The sequence below is a fragment of the Rattus norvegicus genome, chromosome 8, assembly GCF_036323735.1.
Source record: "Rattus norvegicus strain BN/NHsdMcwi chromosome 8, GRCr8, whole genome shotgun sequence".
NCBI classification, from domain to species: Eukaryota; Metazoa; Chordata; class Mammalia; order Rodentia; family Muridae; genus Rattus; species Rattus norvegicus.
In genome coordinates this window covers 38195446-38214445 of record NC_086026.1, presented here as the reverse complement: position 1 = coordinate 38214445, position 19000 = coordinate 38195446, and the positions used below count along the sequence as shown (strand labels likewise).

The 19000-nt window shown below is 42.8% G+C and overlaps 1 pseudogene; it reads left to right on the top strand.

Moving 5' to 3' along the window:
* Nucleotides 1–1922: 1922 nt before the first annotated feature.
* Nucleotides 1923–15068, top strand: Amd2l-ps1 (S-adenosylmethionine decarboxylase 2 like, pseudogene 1; annotated as a pseudogene).
* The last annotated feature ends 3932 nt before the right edge of the window (nt 15069–19000 follow it).

Genomic DNA, 19000 nt, shown 5'->3' with positions numbered 1-19000 from the left:
AGCAGGCAGGTCTTGCTGGTTGAAGAAGCACGGTGAGATAAGAAGTACACAAGTATCTGTTCTTCTGAACCAGATAAATCCAGTACAGTCTCTCCCCGCAGGCTGTTGGTCAAGTTCTTCCAGATGATCTAGTCGCAGCTCGTGATGACCACAATGAAGAGGATGGCAGACACATTATTGAAACATTGTGTCCATCTGCAGGATTCTCCGCACTGACTGATGTAACTTCAATTTTTTCAAAAGCCTGTTTCTAAGGATGGTTCTAAAATGCTTTGACCTCCCTTTTAGCCTACCACCCACCAGTAGTTGGAAAGAAAGAATAGGGGGTTGCGGGGGCTGGAGAGATGGCTTAGCGGTTAAGAGCACCGACTGCTTTTCCAGAGGTCCTGAGTTCAAATCCCAGCAACCACATGGTGGCTCACAACCATCTGTATGGGGATCCGACGCCCTCTTCTGGTGTGTCTAAAGACAGCTACAGTGTACTCATATACAAAATAAATAAATAAATCTTTAAAAAAAAAAAAAAAGAATAGGGGGTTGGGGTGTGGACCTGTTTAGAAAGGTTCTTTGGAGTAACTCCTGTCTATGTTGTCTGGAACTCAGCAGTTCAGTTCACAGGTCAGCAATTCAGTCCACTCACAAACACTTCACAGATACATCAGCAGTCCAGTTCGGCAGAGTCAGGACAGGAAACACGAATGAGCAAAGATAGTACTACCTAGCAGAGATAGCCAGGCATCAGCATCAGGGAGAATGCCAGGAGAAGTTCTCGGCTGTGCCTCTTTTACCAAAGATCAGTGAAGATGTGAGACCCACAAGCACTGCACAGCTAGCTCTATAAGCAAGCCAAGCTCAGCCTCCGTCACTGTCCATCAAGTCCTATTTACATCCTCTAAACATCACATGTCCTCCACAGGTCGTGCCTTAGCATGGGTCTTTGCCTCAGCTGACATCACTCTATCAATCAGCCTAAGTCAGCACAAGCAGCAAGAAACTGCAGCACACCACCAGAAGACTTTCCTAGGTTTCTCTCTATGGAGTCCCAACAAATGGAGCGCAACTACGCAGTGTAAGGCGGACCAATACATGTGCGCTGTTAACAAAGAATCCTTCATCCTGTGTCCTCTCACAGGCTTGCTTTAGCAGAACATCCTTTCTCCTGTGTCTGCTTCAACAAAACATTCCTTCGCCAGTCTGCCTTAGCCTTTTTGCCCGTGTTCACTCCAGGAAAACACTCCTTCACGTGTTTGCCCAAGCACAACACCACCCAACACAACTGATTCTCCAGAGAACCCTTAGGTTTCCACTTCAGACTGCCCGTGTGGAACATGTGGAGTTTATCTCTCCAGAATATGGTCTCAAAGAAAAATATGCTATCTCAGAAATGGGGGCCAAGAGAAATGGCCCCATGATTAAAAGTATTCCCAGACCCTCCTAGAGGAGTGGAAGTTTGGTTCCTGGCATCCATATTGAATGCTTACAGCCAGTCATCTATAAACTCCAGCTCCTCCAAGGAACCATGTCTCTACCAAAACATATCACACACACACACACACACACACACACACACACACACACACAAATAAATAAATAAAAATAAAAAGTAAAATATATATATATATTTTACTGAACCTGAAGAATTGCTGTGACTAAGAAGATACCAGAACCGCAAAGGTGACACCTTTGCTTTGCTGGGAGAGTGGTAACTGGTCAGCTGGAGCTCAAGAATCAGCTGTGATTAAGAAGAGACCAGCACCGCTGAGGCGATGTCTTCTGGGAAGTGTTTCCACAGACTCAACACACAGAAGCTGTCTTCTGGAAGTGGTCGAAGTCGTACCTCCTGTTGGCAGCCTGACTTGGTAGTTTGAGAAGTCACAGAGGTGGTGCTGGTTTTGAAGGCATCGCACGGTCTAGGCTGAGGCATGGCAGTCGTGTGGCAGGCCTGGAGTCCCCGAAGAGAGCCCAGGAGAGGCTACTGGCAGCCTGGTTGCAGGAAGGGAACCCAGTATTTTGGAGACTCCGGTATCTTGGGGAGCCCACGCAAAACAGCAGCAGGTATGGAGAGGAGCCAGCCTGAGCCTAAAAGGCAAACTGTGGGGGCTGGAGAGATGGCTCAGTGGTTAAGAGCACTGACTGCTCTTCCAGAGGTCCTGAATTCAAATCCCAGCAACCACATGGTGGCTCACAACCATCTGTAAATGGGATCCGATGCCCTCTTCTGGTGTGTCTGAAGACAGCTAAACTGTACTCATATATAATAAATAAATAAATTTTTAAAAAAAAGGCAAACTATGTGTACTGCAGAGAGCCGAGCGGGAGAAGTGACCCAAGGCCTTTGGAGAAGACCAAAAGACCACGACTGAATTGCACTAACATTGCATTACTTACACTGTTGGAGTCTGATTTTGCTTTGCGCAGATCATGGCTGTGCCCTGGTTCTTCCCACTTGAAGTAAGAAAGTACTTGATTTATTTTTTATTTTATGGAAGCCCACAGTTGAAAGGCTTGAAAACTCTTGAAGAAAAAAAAAAAAAGAGATTTAGGGGGTTTTACGGAGGATTTGGATTTTAAAAGAAACTGAGTATTTTTGAAGAGACAACGTTTTTAAAAAACTTTTTATTGGTTCTTTGTGAATTTCACATCATGCAATCCAAATCCCACTCCTTTCACCCCTCCCTTTGTGCCTACTCTCCACCTTTGCAACCTCCCCCACCAAAAGAAAGTAAAAGAAAAAAACAAAAACAACAACAACAAAAAAAAAACCACTTCACTGCAGAAGCTGTAGTATGCCAGTGTGTCGCACGGTATACACATCTGTCCATACTCCTTTGCTTGCAAATGTTCATTGCAATGAACCATTGTCTAGTTCGAGGCCTCTGGCTTCTGTTACACTATCAATACTGGATCCTCAGTGGAACTCCTCTATTGTTGCTGTGCAGTGTCATGGAGATCCTGTAATTTTGGATTTGTGGAAACTGCCCCTTCGTGCCCTCCAGAAGTTCATCAGTAGATGTTGGGGTGGGTCAATTCAAAGCCCTGGATCTGGGCCTGAGATGTAACTGAGCTGGTCAGCTCATGAGCTCTCCCACTCTCACAGTCCGGGGCCAGCTCACCAGCAACACTTGCAAGTAGGGACAGGTCTACCCCACCTGCCTAGGTAAGGCACAGGGCCTGCTCCCCAAGTGTCGTAGCTGGTGAGGGATATGGCAAATTCTCCCACTCTTGTGACCCTGGGGCCAGCTCTTCCTCTTGCCATAGATGGCAAGGGACAAGGGAGAGGAGGAGGAGGACATCATCTGAACCATGACCCAGCAGAAAAGATTGATTAGGTTACCAAGTTCTCCTGTACTCATGCCCTTGAGGCTGGCTCACCCACAACCCCCCACATCCAGGGCCAGCCTTACCGTGCTGGCCAAGCAAGGTGTAGGGCCAGCAACAGACAACTTTTTTTTTTTTTGGTTCTTTTTTTTCGGAGTTGGGGACCGAACCCAGGGCCTTGCGCTTCCTAGGCAAGCGCTCTGCCACTGAGCCAAATCCCCAACCCCAACAGACAACTTTTAAAGTGTTCGTATCTGAAAGGCTGTGAGACTTTTAAAGTTTGTAAAATGTTTTCTGTTGCAATGTCTCTATTAATGTGTAATCTTGGGGATAAACAAGAAAGGAAAGGTTGTGGCTTAATAGTTATGTGTTTGTGTGTCAAAGCTGACAAGGGGCTAGCTGTTCTGGCTAGTTTTATGCCAACTTGACACAAGCTAGGGTCATCAGAGAGGAGGCAGCCTCAACTGAGAAAATGCCTTCATAAAATGGGCTGTAGGCAAGACTGTAGGCATATTCTTTAGTCGTGCTTGATCTAAAACCCTAAGACACATGGTAACCTAATTTAGAAAAAAAATTAAGAGTTTGATTAAATGAAATCTCAGTACTAGAGAGAGGTGCTGCCTTCCTGTGAGTTATTCATATGGGAAGTTCAAGAAATCCCCAAAACAATACAACAAATGTCACTGGTGTTGGTTGTCAAGCAGAACCAAATGGTAAGACCTAAGGCACCACATGCCCTGGTCACAGGACATAGAGAAACCAAACTGAATCTGGGCTGGAAAATAATCTGAAGGCTCCTGGTAAAGGATTGTCCTCAATATTCTTACTCAGCTTTGGACCCTGAGCGTGATAATACCAACCAGCCCAGGAAGATGTACCTACTAGAGCAATTGTGCCAAGTCTGTTATGGGCGTAACAAACTGCTTTCTGATTGGCAATGAAACACGTCCTACAAGAGAGAATTCAGGTCAGGTGTCATAAATCTGTTCAGAAGCCTATAATTGAGGAGGTGACAGGTCCGAGTGGACAACCTTCTGGTATTGCTCTGCCAACCTAAGTGTACAAGCTGTCCCCATCAAACTGTTTTATACCCATAAACCAACTCTGCTACCAACCTTAGTGAAATAATCGTCTTTTCACAATGATTAGTAGTCACTGTGGTGACTTACAGCCAATCAAAATGCTTAGAATAAATGGCCGTTGGTTATTCAGCCAGAAATGGGACATATATATCACCAAGACTCAAGAAACATTAAAGAAGGAGGGAAAGCAAAACAGAAAGGGCCAAAGGAAGTGTGCATGTGGGAGTTAGTGAGGTGTTGAGGTTAGGGGGTTAGTGTTGGACTAAGTTTAGGTTTAGGGAGCACCACGCCCTGAAGATTTACGTGCAATTGATTGTTAATGGGGGAAGTAGGAACAGAAGAATTAAGAGGTGCCAATTTCCCAAAGGAAACCCTCACCCATGCTCAAGTAAGTAATCCTAATAAAGCTCATGGAGTCATTAGAAACAAAAACAAGACACTGGTGAGATGGCTCATTGGATAAAAGTACTTGCTATGTAAGTCTGATGATCCAATCTGAGTTCAATGCCCAGAACTCATAATGAAAGGAGAGAACTGATCCCCAAGTGTTCTCAGACTTCCACACACATATGGGATGTCACCAGATGTGTGCAAGTGTGTGCGCTCATGCACGCACACTAACAAAAATTATAGTAAAGCTTTTAAAGACTTGAAAGTGGAATTGGGGTTTCTTGTAGAAGAGGCAGGGCATTGGGAGGAGTGTAGCAAGGACAACAGAAGGCAATGGGAAGGTGTGTATGCTGAAAACACATTGTGAACATGTTAAGTTCACAGGCCACAGTGTTACCATTATTACACATAGTTAATAAATTCTACCCTAAAAGCTTAAAAGGAAAGCAGAAGTGTCTATTTTGTGAGGTAAAGTAGGCCTAAAGACAAGGACTATTATCAAGGATAAAGAAGACTAGGTATTAATGACAGGAGATGATTAACCTCAAGAACATAACAACTCTAAGTGCCCATATTCCTTGTCACGACGTTTCAAAATGAATGTGACAAAGACTGGCAGACACATAAGTAAACATAGGTGAACTCTTAGTCATAATTTGAATTTTACCATACCTTCCCAAATGTTTATGGGGGAGGGAGGAGTAAAGACATGTCAACAGTACAGAGGGAAGTCCTGAGTGACACTGTGAACTAACTTGTTCTCCTTTATTCCTCTAAAACATTCTTCCCAACAGAGCACACATTCCTTTCACATTCCAAGGAACACTTAACCAAGACGGGCCATACTGTGGGTCAGAAGATAGATCTCGGCAAAGTCAAAATGACCGAGTCAAAGTATGCACTAAGACCACAGTAGAATTAAATTAGGAATCAAGAATAACAATATATCTGAAAATTCCTGAAACATTAGGAAATAGAAGCAAATACACACTTCCTGTAAAAAATAAAAATGTGATATAAAATCATGACATGTTAACCCTCCTTCCATTAAAATCAAGGATAAGACAATAATGTCTGTTGTCAGCAGTATTTTTTATTGTTTTGGAGGACTTAACTAATACAGCAAGACAAGGAAAATAATGTAAATATTGGGAAAGAATTGGTTTTCACGGCTCGTAGGATAAGATAAAGTAGGTTAAGTTTCCGCTTCATCACTCTAACATGCCCCAATGGCTATAGCCCTGTTGTTCGCATGTTTTAAATGTTTTTATATAGGAGGGGTGGTGCAAGCCATAGCATGTGTGGGATGATCAGAAGACAACCCACAGGAGTCGGTTCATTCTTTCTACTTTTTGGGTTCCAAGGATGGACTCCAGTCATCAGACTTGGTAGCAAGCATCTTTACTCACTAAGCCTACTTGCCATCCACATCACTGGTACTTTGAATTGATTGCCCTAGCTAAAATATACAGAGGAAAAAAAGGGCTATAGTAGTTTCTGATTTATCATTGCTTAGAACATGTTCATTACATCGTCAGTCTGATCCCATTTTTTCTTTTTTCTTTCTTTCTTTTTTTTCCTTTGCTTTATTCCTCATAACATAGTTTATTAACTCCCTGAGTAATTTACTTTTTTACAATTTACAATTGGAGTTGGAACTCCCTTGCTTTTTCTGAGGCTACTTGAATGGTTTGGATTGCTTGCTGAGTATTTTCAAAAACGTGTGAAGAAGAATATAAAAACACTTTGGGGAGTTGATCAGCAAACTTGGGGATGAGAAGTGCTACTCATAGCCGGCTGTGTGTCAGGATGCACACCCCCTGTTTTCCACTCCAGAGCAAGCCGTACAAGGGGCAACTGTCCAGCTGTGCCTTTGCTAAGACGTCATGCTCTCCTTCCATTGACCCTTTTAGAAGCAAATGTTGTGTCAAAGTTCATAGAAATGGCGTTTCCTTTCTGCAGGTCTTGGTACTAATGAACCAAAGCCTTCTATGAGGAAAGGGAGGTGGGGGAATAAAAGCTATGCTAGCAGTACATTAACTGGGTGACTAATTCAGTCACCAAAGCTGACCTCACTCTTCTCTGCCTTCAGTGTTCATGCCTTCCTTCTCTTCGACATTCCTGTCTGTCTGTATTCCTCATGAAGACATTTCAAACACAGACAATCAGACCAAATCATATTTATGTCAGTGTTGCATAGACAGAAGTAGACATATTAAAAAGCAGAGAATGGGGAATCGGAGCAGACAAAAGACATGTAAGTACAGCCCTGACAAGAGAAGACCCTGGAAGGAAAGACTTTTCTCAGCACTCAGCCCTTCACCAGAATGACCACGAGACACTGTCTTTTTTTTTTTTTTTTTTTTTTTTTTTTTTTTTTTTTTTTTTTTTTTTTTTTTTACAACACTTAAAGAGTAACCGATTTGGTGCACTAAAGATTCCTCACATAAGCACTAAAATGCAGTCCATTGGACTGCATTGATGATAAACCAAAGTCGCCATCAATGCATCGGCGTTGCATTAAAAAAAAAAAAAAAAAAAAAAAAGAAATCAAAGAGCTTCTTCGTGTCATTTAGCCAAGAGTGAGCCTGGATTTGAGTTCTCTGTCCTTCCCTTTGTCTTAGGTGGTTTCTGTCTGTCTGCTGTATGAGTCTGGATCTGTGCCTACCTGAAGGCCATCTTGTGAATCTATTTGTCCTTGTCCCTCTGTTTTGTGTCTCTCTGTTCCTAAAAGGGGGCTTTTGCTCTCTCTTGCTGAGCTGCACAGAAAGCGTCACTCCAGTGAAGGAATGGGATCCCGGACCCCAGCTAAGCCAATAACAAAAACACTATCAAGCAATATCCAAATTCTGCTTTCTGCACTTACAGCCCATGTTCATTTAATAAGGCTGCCTTCAGCTTCTTTTCCTCTTTCAGCAAATGATTATCAGAAAACACACAAACCACACGCATTACTCTTGGATCAGGGCGTGACAGAGTACATAACGTGAGATTTCAGTATGCATTAGCTCAGATCGCAAGAGCTGATTGTGTGGGAAATCCAAGTCAGGTAAGATTGGTTGTTACAATGTTCTCTTAAAAGCAAGCTAAACAAACAGACTGAGCGCGCGTGACAGGAAACCATGAGGATTAAGTGACTTCAAGGTATATTATTAGCTTTGGCTATGAAGTCTAACAAAAGTTCCCGTCTTTAGACTGTAAGAAGTTTTTCGTTTGTTTTCTTTTTTAACCATGATGCATTGTCACACAATGTGTGCATACCCACTATCAAAGATGTTACCATTTGCCATTTTAACATTAATATTACATTCTCTAGTGGAGAACATTTCCTATGTGTTTCCTATGTGCCAAGCACAGTGTAATGTATATATTTACCTGCTCTCCTTTAAATTTGAATGTTTGGATTATCACATCAACCCTATGTGGTAGATAATACCATCTCCACTTTACACATAGAGAAGTTGAGGCACAGGCGTACACAGTATTCACCTGAGGTCAGAAGGTCAGAGCCAGGGTGTGCAGGAAACAACAGATACAGGCTCCAAGCAGCAAGGCAGACATAGAGGTAGAACCGGCCTTCACAGCCTAACTTCCAAGAATTCTCAAGGGCGTGAGCAGCATCTGTCACTAGATCTTCCAAACAAAGACCTAGAGGAAAGAGCAGCATTTCAACACGACTCGTGAAAAGAAAAAAAAAAAAAAGGGTCTGCTGAGGGGTGTGACTAGACCAGCAACTATGTCCTGATTCACAAAACCGTGTCCAGAATATGAAATTTTCAAGAGGCCGAACAAATGGCCCCATGGAAAGCCTCATAGATAGAATGGAGACTATATCATGGAGATGATATAATATAAGGTCTTTAAGGCAAGGAAAAGGAACTAGGATCAATAACAGGGGTTAATTAGAAGGTGCAAATACCCATTCAGAAACCAAAGAGATAACTCAGCAGGTGACAAGACACAGGATTCTTGAGGTCCTAAGTTCAATTTCCAGTATCCATACTGGTTGGCTCACAGCCACCTGTAAATCCAGGTCCAGGAGTTCTGGTGTCTTCTGGCCTCTATTTGCACCCACATTCCTGAGCATATATCACCCCCCCACAGACACACATGCATACACATAAATGAAACTAAAAATAAATATTTTTAAAAATGTACCACTTGAGATCAATGAAAAGATCAAGTATATGAAGCATGGACACAAAGGGAGAGGAGAAGATGGCCTGGAGAGACAGCTTAACAGTTGAGAGCATGCACTGCTCTCGCACAAGGCCTGGATTTAACTCCCAACACCCACATCAGGCAACTCAAAACTACCAGTAACTCCATCTCCAGAGTGGCATACGCTCAACACAAACACAAACACAAACACACATCAGTAAAAACATTTTAAGTCTTTTTTTTTTAAAGAGAGAATTTCATACTAAAGGACAGAGAAAATATTTTCAATAAGAACCATAGCCTGTATTCTCACTGAATCTATAGGCTCCCTTTAACAAGGCAGACGTTTTCAACTATCAATTCTTCCACTCCATCAGCCTGTTACTGACCTCGAGTGTCTTCCTCTGTTTCTTTCCTTAGCCTTTTCATTGCAAAGGTCTTTCCTTTCTGGTGTTAAGCTTACTCCCGGGAGCTTGTTCACTCTCTCGCTCTCTTGTTCTCATTCTTTTCCCCTATCCCTCTCAACTGTCCCACCCTAATACTGTGAAATGAGATTGTTTTCTTTTCTTTTTTTTTTTTTGAAAGAATCATTTATTTATTTAATGTATACGAGAACACTGTCTCTATCCTCAGACACACCAGAAGAGGGCATCAGATCCCATTACAGATGTCTGTGAGCCAACATGTGGTTGGAGTTGAACTCAGGACCTCTGGAAGAGCAGTCAGTGCTCTTAACCGCTGAGCCATCTCTCCAATCCGAGATTGTTTTCTTGATTTGTCAGTGTATTCGTCATTGGTCTGTAGGAAGGCTGCCGATACTTACTAATTCTGTATTCTGCCACTTTGCTGAAGGTTTGGGGTTTTGTATTTTTGTTTGTTTGTTTGTTTGTTTGTTTGGTTGGTTGGTTGGTTGGTTGGTTGGTTTGGTTTATTGGTATTGTTTTTAGGATCATCTGTGAGTAGGGATACTTTGACTCTTTTTTTCCTAGTTGTATCACTTTTGTTTCTCTGGTCTTAATGCCCTAAGACTTCAGGCACCTTATGGGAATAGGACTAGTGAGAATGGTTACCCTTGTCTGGTTCCTGAGTTTAATGGTAATGCTGTGTGTTTTCTCTGTTTATCATGATGTTGGTTACAGATTTATCATATATAGCCTTTATTGTGTTGAGGTATGCTCCCCTAGCTTCTCTAGGACTTCTGTTGTGAAGGGATGTTTGTTTTCAGCAAATGCCTTTTCTGTATCTTGAAAGGTGATCATGAGCTCCCTTCTTTTGAGTCCATTTATGCAGTGAATTACACTTGTTGATTTAAGTATACTGAGCCACCCACCCTGCATGTCTAGAATTACCAACTTGATCATGATGAATGATCTTCCTTTGTCTTCTATGTTCCATTGGTTTATTTTAATCTAACTTTGTCAATCTTGTGAAGTAGAAATTTCTGGCTTCTTTGGAGGGGCAGTTGTATCATGTGATCTTTTCCTTCAAACTGTCTTATGAGAGGATGTTTTGTTGAAACAGACATGAGAGGACACACTGTGTTTGGAAAAACTGTAAGTAGAACCCAGCAGACAGTGAATGACACTGGTCTTCACTCATCTTTGTTTATCATGACTTCGAAGAATTTCTTGTGGCATTCTGACTGCTTCCTGCTGCTTCCTCAGACTTGTGACCATTCGTCAGAGCCTTGCAGTTTCTTCTACATCTGACCGCTGCTGCTGAGACATGTTTGGTGTTTGCCATTTGGACTGGACTGTCACTACTGACTTGTGTTTGGTGTTTGCTGTTGAACTGGACTCCTGATACCCTGACAACAAAGATTGGAATCACCCCCAAAGAATTACTCCTAAACAGGTCAACATCCTCCTTGTCTAATTAACCACCTTTTCCCCCTACCTTTGGTTAGTGGGCCAGAAGGGGATTTGAAGCATTTAAGAACCTTACTAATTTAAGTTTTGAAAAATCTAAGCCTACAATATTGTTTAGCTTTTCATTGATCCGTTTTTGAAATATTCCAATTCACTAATTTCTATTCCCATGGTAACTATGTCTCTCCGTCTACTGATTTTGGGGACTGGTTTGCTCTCGTTTTCAAAATAAATCTCCCAGATGAACTAGTATTTACCTAACCTTCCTAGTATGTACCCAAAAGACCTGAAGTGACACATCAGAGACACGAGCACATCTATGTCATTGCAATACTAGTCACAATAGCTAACTTATATACCAACCTTGGTGGCCAACAACGGAGGAATGGATAAAGAAACTGTGGAATGAGGGGTTGGGGATTTAGCTCAGTGGTAGAGCGCTTGCCTAGCAAGAGCAAGGCCCTAGCAAGGCCCTGGGTTCGGTCCCCAGCTCCGAAAAAAAAAGAAAAAAAAAACAAAAAAAAAAAAAAAGAAACTGTGGAATGTATACACAATGGAATTTTTTTTAGCATAAAGAAGAGTTGAAGGCAGACCATTTGCTGAAAAATTAATATAGCTGGAGACTTATATTAAGTGAGTTTAGCCAGTTTCTGAAAGACAAATATTGTATGCCTTCCCTCATTTGTGGTTTATAGTTTATATAGGTTTATAAAATCATGTACACATATATCAAACGAAAGAAGCTAAACTATCTATGGTGACAAAGGGAACAAAGGAAGAGGGCTAAAAAATGGATCACATGTTTAAATTAACTTTTCAAAAGGCTTAATTTTTTTTTTACAAGGCCTCCTGGCATAAGCCTTTGGTCCTAGCTACTTTGGAGGCTGATGCAGGGGGATTTCAAAGTCTTTGTGTTCTAAAGCGTGAGTTCAAGGCCAATGTGAACAACTTAGCAAGTCCTTCTCTCAAAGTTAAAAATAGGTTTAATACACAGTGCCACAAAAGATAGATAGGTAGATAGACAGATAGCCTTGCAGAAGACATTGTAAAAGGAATGACAAGAGAAAAAATATATTTGAAAAAAATTACAAAATAATCTGAACTCATTTTTGCAATTTTAGCACTAAGAGGTTGAGCATGGAGGATGAGGATGAGGTTGAATCCTAGCTGGACTGTAGAGTCAAATGCTGTCTTAAACAACAACAATAGGGGTTGGGGATTTAGCTCAGTGGTAGAGCGCTTGCCTAGGAAGCGCAAGGCCCTGGGTTCAATCCCCAGCTCCGAAAAAAAGAACAAAAAAAAATAGTTTTAATAGTTTAAGACTTAATTTTTAGAGTATATGTCATTCTGTCTGTTTGTGGGTATGCTCATGTAAAGGCTGGTATTCACAGGGGCACTGGGTCCCCCCTACAGCTGGAGTTACAAAGAGTTGCGAGTTACCCAGCGGGGTCCTAACAACCAGGCTCGGTCCTCTGCAAGAGCAGCAGCAAGTGCTCTTAACTGCTGATCTGTTTCTTCAAAGATTATTTTAAAAGTCCAGTTTTGTACATGGGGCCAACAGCCTTGTTAGAGACCCTAATGGAAGACAAGGACTAGATCAGGAAGAAACTGTAAAAAAAAAAAAAAATGCATGTGGGCTTGCATTGTATGGCCGGCGATATTAGCTAGTAGTGCTCGCTCAACTTTCTCTAACGCGAAAGCTGCGGACTACAAGAGACTGAACTGTGTCTGCCTCTATTTCCAACAGACTCACATTCAACTTTCGCTCACGAAAATAGCTGGGAATTTTTATTAGTTCTTGAAAAAAAAAGTTAATATGAAATTATAGCCAAAATAAAATAAAATAAAGGAACCTGAACTTTCGTAACACAGCTGGAACAATCCGCCCAGCAGGAGCGGTAGAAGAAGAGATTTAATTTAGTTGACTTTCTGTGGTTATAGGTTATTCGCTAGTCTCACGGCGAGGGAAGCTGCACGTTGCTTTGAAGGGGCGGAGGTCTGGTTTTCCAGACGGAAGTCCGACACAAGCCAGGGACCTGGGGATCTGAGTGGGATGTCCTTTTGAAGGATGTGCAGTGCTCAATCGTAAGCGTGACAAAGACTGACAAGCAGGGAGCTTATGTACTCAGTGAGAGTAGCATGTTTGTCTCCGAGAGATGTTCCATTTTGAAGACATGTGGTACCACCCTCTTACTGAGCACAGTGGTTCCCCGCTGAAGCTCGCTAGGGATGACCATGGGTTTGACTCGATTCAAAGCTCCTTTTATTCTCATAAGAATTTCATGAAGCCTTCATACCAAGGGTCCACGCCAGAATTTCCAGGAAGAAATCGAGTTTCTTAATGCAATTTCCCCGAATGGAGCAGCATGTTGTATGGGACATATGAATTCTGACTGTTGGTACTTGTATACCAGATTACACCCTGGGAATTCTGATGAGTGAGCTTGACCCAGCAGCTATGGACCAGTTCTACATGAAAGATGGTGTTATTGCAAAAGATGTCACTCATGAGAATGGAATTTGTGACCGGATACCAGGTTCTGATTCCTCTGTCTTATAAAACCAAGAATTCTAATGTTGAAAATTTCATAGGCTCGTGCGCAACAAATCCTGGAAAAGAAACTGTAGGCAGACTAGTGATCTAGTGTAATTACAGGCAGGGAAGTTTTGGTGCCATAATTTCTCTTTGTAGGTGTTGGACTTTTAATCAGCTGAACTGTATTTCGGTACCACAATGTAAGCTTCAATAAAAGTTTGCTTAACTGTCTAGTTAAAAAAAAAAAAAAGATGCTTGTGTCATAGGACTTCATGAATATGCAAATTAACAATGAGGTTATCATTAAACACTTAGTAGAAGGCTAAATTCCAGAACACTGGCAAGTGGGATCAAGGCTGTAGATCTGGTGAGATGACTGAGCAAATAAAAGCCCGTGTCCTGAGTTCGAGACCCCCCACGGGAGGTAGGAGAAAAGCAATTCCCACGAGGTTCTCTATCCACATATGTACCATGGCACATGCGTGCCTGCACCGCGCACACACGGACACCACCACCACCACCACCACCACCACCACCACCACCAACAACAACAACAACAACAACAACACAATAAAAATAAAAGAAAAAGAGTTTAAGGATGTAGAGTCTTTTATTTCTTTCTGCTCACTCTTTAGAGCTAGAACAGCCTGGAAACCCAATCTACAGAGCAGTTCATCTCTGCAGCTTCAAGGCCAGGGCTAGTGGAAGGGTAGAGACGTCTCCCCAGACTACTGGATCAGCAAAGACATGCTTTCCCTGGTTGTAGGGTGTGGAACCCAGTTCTGCCCACTCTATAGGTGCCTGGTAGCTGCTGCCAATGAGGCCCAAGACCATGAGGATGCACTGTAAAGGCCAAGCTAAAATTGAAAAATAAGTAAATACATAAACCACCTTTGAAACCTGTGAAAACTGAAAACAGACCAGAAAAGTCCAAGCAAAAGCCACGCTGGGGAACGGTATTTCACCTAGTGATAACACATCACTAGGGTGAAACATTCAAATTTTAAGAACCCAAAGAAGGTCGGAATCAGTTCTAAAACATAATTTTTATTTATTCGGCAGGTTATTGGTGACTGTTTACTTACGTTGAAGATGCAAGTGAAAGGGTTGGTAGGGTATTATGTAGAAAGGGGATGGAAAATCCAATTTCACAGTATTTTGGGTCTATGTAAAAAATGGATGTTGCTCATTGTTTACTAATCGGAAGAGAAACTGGGGGAAGTAGTGTTCGAGGCAGCAAGTTAAGCAAGCACGTAGGCGGTGACTTTATCTTATTTTATTTTATTCTTACATCCTCCTGACTGCAGTTTCTCCTTCCTCCTCTCCTCCCAGACCCTTGCGATGGCAGTTTTTAAAGGTAGGAACTCTTTGAGCTTCGACGCTGGTGAGAAGAGCAGAGTTTTGGCTCCAGTGGCTGTCTGCATGTACGCCCTCAGAGAGCGTGTGCACAGCAGGTGCCTGTTCGACTTAGCGGTCATTGGGTGAATTTCTAACTTTTGAGACGGTTGCTCGACAGACAGATGTAGTGAGCAACTGGTACATTTGTAGTCCAAATACTCAGGAAGCTGAGGCAAGAGGAGCATTCAAGTGCATAACTCAAGACCTACGTGAGCAACATAGGAAGACTCCGACAACGACGACGACGACGACGACAACAACGGGCGGCGACGGTGGGGGCAGCAGCGGCAGCAGCGGCGGCAGCGGTGGCGGTGAATAAAATCTCTTCAATGCTGACTCATAAAGCATTCAGTCTTCATATTTTAAGTCAGAGTTTGATTGTTTCATGTTCTGACTTAGTTAGGGTTTTACTGCTATGAACAGACACCATGACCAAGGCAACTCTTATGAGAACAACATTTAACTGGGGCTGGTTTACAGGTTCAGAGGTTCAGTCCACTGGCGTCAAGGCGCGAGCATGGCAGGCACGGTGCAGGAGGAGCTGAGAGTTCTACATCTTCATCTGAAGGCTGCCTGGGGAAGACTGTCTCCCACAAGGTAAGGAGGAGGGTCTCATTGCCCACCCCCACAGTGACTCGCTTCCTCCAACAAGGCCACACCTCCTAATAGTCCTAAAACTCCCTGGGCCAATCGTATTCAAACCTCCACAATTTTTCTATAATGTATTAGTTAATACCTATCAGGGTTTTGGTTTATTTGCTTTGTTTTGCTTATATGATAAAGTAGAAAATAAATGTTATCTAATAAAGGTTTTTTTTTTTTTAAATGCAGAGCAACGAAGGGGAACACTGTTCACTGCCATTGTGAATGAAGATTCATGCGTCCTCTTTAGGAAGGGAGTTTTGAGGTTTCTTGCAAACCTAAACATAATTTGTGTGTGTGTGTGTGTGTGTGTGTGCATGAGTGTGCATGTGTGCATGAGTGTGTGTGTGTGTGTGTGTGTGTGTATGTGTGTGTGTGTTTCCTAAAACAAGGTTTCTCTATGTAGCCCTAGCTGTCCTGGAACTCAGTCTGTAGACAAGGCTGGCCTCAAACTCAGAGATCCACCTGCCTCTGCCTCCCAAGTGCTGGGGTTAAAGGCGAGTGCCATCAAAACCTGGCTAACACACTCTTGCCAAGGTTCTATCACTTGCCCTGATGAGTACTTACACAAAGCCATTTAAGACATCTCTACATAAAAACTCATATGTAGATGTTTATGAAACATTCATCCAAATGCAAAACTGAGGAAGCCATCAGGAGGTCCTTTAGAAAGTGGATAGATAAAAACATGAAGAGACATGATAGGAACATTATGTTTATATTATTAAGTGAAAGGCACCAGACGACTTAAATGTGACCTGAAAATAAAGGTGGGGGAGTGGTATAGAATGACTGCTCACAATATTTTTATCTTCTATTTTATATACTTACATTTTCTTTAAATTTGGGCAAGGATGGCCTTACTCCCCTCCAACACAAGCCACTGTTCTTTGGAGAGATGTTATGTCTGGCCAGTTGAAGGGCCTGTCTCCTACTGGAGCTGAGGCTATATGGGGTTTTCTCCCTCAGGGTGCTGGAAAGCTGGGTGTGGATACCTGAAAGACTGACTCAACCAGTGGACTAGAAGGTTCCAAAGCTTCTGCAGAGGCTACACCTGAAGAAAAGAAAAAGGATGGAGCAATGAACCAAAACCCAAAGGACAGGACCTCCCTACCAGTGATGGCTCATAGAGAGAAAAGAGCTGAGGAAGTCTCAGGGGAAGGGCGTGGCTGCAGGGTGTGGCTGCAGTACTGCTGGTTTGCTACCTTGTCTCTGTTGAATGCATTTCCTAACCGCTGAGACACCCTGGGCTTACTCGCTTCATCCGCCTGGCTTCACTTTGTTGGCTGGGAAGGTACTAACATCACTGTTTACATGAATGACTCTGAGATCTTAGACGGCCCCCACGACTAATCATGATGTTCCCTAAGCAAAGATGGCCAGATGACAATTTAAGTACTAGTGTGCAGGACCTGCATGGTAAAGTATTAACCGTTCAACATCAAAAACTCAATAAACCACCCCCTCCAAAGGTCTTATTACAGGCGTTCACCACTGCGTGTATTCCCACACAGTTAAAAACTGATAATGCTCCATCTTTTACTATCAGACATTTTAAGAAGTTCTGTTATGAGTGGCAAATTCGACACATCACTAGACACCATTACAGCCCACAGGTCAGACATTTGTAGAATATGCACACTCTGCCCTTAAGAAAGCAACTTTCAGAAAAAAAGAAAAAATGGCTTGAACATCTCCCTGGGATATTCTCGCTATTATTTACTTTAATTTTCTTTTGAAATTTGCCCCAACCCTCTTTATTACTGTTTATTACTAACCCTAACCCTATTTTTATTACCCAAGCTTCCCGACATGTGGCCACTGTCCCGCCCCACATGGCATAAAGAACTAGACCAGTGGGTACCAGGGTGAAATCTTTCAGACATTTCCTAAGCAACTGCCTGGAATCTCGGGACAGAGAATAAGAAAAGATATCTCTGATGCCTCACAAGGGAAGGACCCTCCTGGTGGCGAAGCATCCTGAATTGCGCTCTTGGGTCTAGCATGGCGCTAACATCCTTCTTTTTGTACTTCTGTTAGGATTTTGGTGGCTCCAAACAAGAATAAATACCCTGAAATTTAAAAAGCCAAACAGGTCGGGTGAATATCCCATGGTGATTAGTGCCTGGGGCACCGTAGGGAACATCCAGAGAGCCTTTCTCCTCTGGTGAGGTGTTCAGTTCTCTGGATTGTTCTTGGGCGTGATTTCAGGCCTCCAGTGTTAAACATTTACTTCCAGATTATAAGACATGCTTATTCTTGTTGGATGCCAGATCGTCGTCACAGAACCTGACCTGGATAGGACCTTCTGCCTTGCTTTCGCACTTTCCCAGGTATAATCGATGCTACGGGCCAGGCAATTACATTTAAATTAGTCTGTCCTGAGAAAGTTCTGGCAGAGGACTGTTGGTATTCAGAATGTGCTTCCTGGCATTTATTTGCATGTTTTCCTGACCGTGGTTTTCTGAACTCAGACAACCTTCCTTGGATGGTTGCTTTCTTTGTTTTGTTCATGTCTTACAGGACACTGAAACTGAAGTCGGATTTCCTACAGCATCAGACTGTAGTCCGCCCCATTCTTCAGGTCCTCAGACCCAAGGTCCAACAAACAGGATGTGCGCAGGCTGGCAGAAGGTGCCATGGGGCTACAGAGATGACTGGGTGAGTAAGAATGTTTACCATGCAAGAGAGTTGAGAAGAGCTTGAATGTCAGCAGCCACGTGCCTGAGGAGGTCTCACACACACACACCTGTCACTCTAGCTCTAAGAGAGACACATACAGGAGGACTGCTGGAACTTTCAGCTCCCAGATTAGGCAAAAATTAGGAGCCCGGGGTTCAGAAAGAGAGTCTGTCCCACAGGAAGGAGAGTGATGGGACCCTCTTCTGGTTTCCTCATGTGCATGTGTGTTCATGTGCATGTGTGCACATACTTGTATACATGCACATATCTTTATAACACATACAGACCACACACACACACACACACACACACACACACACACACACACACACACACACACAAAGAAACTACAGGGAGGTTAGGAGATATTTGAATGTGAAAAAAAATGAGAACACAAATTCCTGGCTGCCACCTCCCCTCCGCACATACACACATACCTGCAAGGTCTACAAGTATTCTGTCTTTGCACTACACCCCAGCAAGAAAACATGAGCTGCCAAAACTCATGGCGTACAGCAAAAGCAGCACTGGGGAGGAGAGAGAGAGCTACAGCCCAAAAAGATCTCAAATCAATAATTATGACGCTTCAAGGAAATGGGGAATCAAAGCAATCCAACAACAACCAACTAAACTCAAGTTTGCAGAAGAAAGAAAATGAATAAATGCTAGAACAGATATAAGCAAGCAGAGAGGAGGAAAGTGTGGAGGAAGTCCACAAATGTAAGATCAATCCAATTGACAACGCTTGGGTTGACTAAGGAAAAAAAAAGAAAGAAAATCCCAAAGTCATAAATAAAAGGAGAAATATTGGGTTGGGGATTTAGCTCAGTGGTAGAGCGCTTGCCTAGGAAGCACAAGGCCCTGGGTTCAGTCCCCAGCTCCGAAAAAAAGAACCAAAAAAAAAAAAAAAAAAGGAGAAATAT